Source organism: Cicer arietinum, chromosome 5, assembly GCF_000331145.2.
Source record: "Cicer arietinum cultivar CDC Frontier isolate Library 1 chromosome 5, Cicar.CDCFrontier_v2.0, whole genome shotgun sequence".
In the NCBI taxonomy this organism is placed as follows: domain Eukaryota; kingdom Viridiplantae; phylum Streptophyta; class Magnoliopsida; order Fabales; family Fabaceae; genus Cicer; species Cicer arietinum.
The window spans coordinates 1421871-1423858 of NC_021164.2; positions in this window are offsets into that span (position 1 = coordinate 1421871).

A 1988-nucleotide genomic window follows, 5' to 3' on the forward strand; every position below is an offset into this window, starting at 1 on the left:
TGGCAATTGGGTATTGATCCTAAGGATCGTTACAAAATGGCGTTCTGCATTCCTAATGCTCAATACCAATGGATAGTATTGCCATTTGGGCTTAAGGTAGCTCCCTCACTATTTCAAAAGGCCATGACTAGAATTTTTGAGCCCATTATCGATAGTATTCTCATTTACATCGATGATGTGTTATTATTTTCAAAAGATGAAAAGGCTCATAAACAGTTATTGGGCCAATTTTCCCAAATAGCCCAAGATCATGGAATAATGTTATCCGAAAAGAAGAGCCAGATAACACAGACGGAGATCGATTTTTTGGGAATGCATTTCTCTCAGGGGAAATATCAACCTCATCCTCACATAGCCCAAGAACTGTTAAATTTTCCAGATGAAAACCTCACGGTCAAACAAATCCAGCAATTTCTTGGAATAATTAATTATATCAGGAATTTCATCCCAAAGTTGGCTAGATATACAAGTCCACTATCACAGTTGCTTAGGAAAAACCCTCCGCCGTGGGAACCAAAGTATACTGAAGCTGTCAAAACTTTGAAAAGGATTGCACAGACTCCACCTGCCCTAAAAATTCCTGGAAATGGGAAAAGAATTTTACAAACTGATGCCAGTGATCATTATTGGGGCGCAGTCTTGATAGAAGAGATCAATGGAGTAAAATACTATTGTGGTCATGCTAGTGGACAATTCAAGGAGGCCGAAAAACATTGTCCACTAATGGAAGCAGTTGAAGCAAGACTTTCAGCGGTGGAAAACTCTATTCGCCGGGAATTGAATTAGGTGAAGTTGAAACGAGTGTTAATTAAAAGGTATGGTGGAAGACAAAGTGATAACCCCCTTTGAAGAGTTGAAAGATTTGCAACAAACAGGAACAATTAATGAATACATTACCACCTTCAAATATGTGTCGTCACAAGTAGCAAGACTACCGGAGGAGTAGTACCTTGGGTACTTCATGGGAGGACTCAAGAACCACATTCTCTTGAAGGTCGTACATTGAATCCACAAACCAGATTGCAAGCAATGAAGATTGCTCGTGATGTCGAAACGGAATTACGTGGGTCTCTGATTCCAATAGGTGGTAGTGTGGGTGGGCTTCGTAGTTGGAAGGGAAGTGGGCCAAGTGGATCGGAGCCCAACGGAAAAAAAAGGATTTGGAATTCATTATAACCCAGGTTCGACCCGATCTGAAAGTGGTTTTAATAATAACTTAACCTGGTCAGTGTACAGCAAAACCGATTCGACTCAATCTGCCTCAAATGCAACTGGTGGAACTACATGGTCCGTTCTTTACCACAAAAGACTTGGCTAATTCTAAGGCACTTCAAGGGCAAATTGAAACACTGTATAGTTTGTTGGAAGAAGAATTGGGTCAGACTTCAAATGAAGAATTACGAGAGCTAACTCAAGACCAACAACAAGAGCTTCAAGACTTGTTGGAGAATTTTAAGAGAGTTTTTGAAGAGAATACGAGGCTGCCTCTCGAACGAGATATAACTCATGCAATTGAATTGAAGAAAGATGTCGGTCATGTGACTGTTAGGCCATATCGTTATCCTCACCACCATAAGGAAGAGATCGAAAAACAAGTTCAGAGCATGTGGACCCAAGGTATAATTCGAAACAGCTCTAGCGCATTTTCTAGTCTTGTCATTTTAGTTAAAAAGAAATATGGGTCATGGAGGATTGTGCTGATTATAGAGAATTGAATAAGGTTACAATGGCAGATAAATATCTAATTCTGGTAGTTGACGAATTATTGGATGAACTACATGGAACGAAATTTTTCTCAAAACTTGATTTGAAATCCAGTTATCACCAAATAAAGGTGAAAGAAGGGGATGTGCATAAGACATCATTGCGAACTCATGAAGGGAATTATGAGTTTCTAGTGATGCCGTTTGGGCTGACGAACGCACCAGCCACTTTCCAATCCACCATGAATCAGATTTTCAAGCCACACCTTCGTAAGTTTGTCTTGG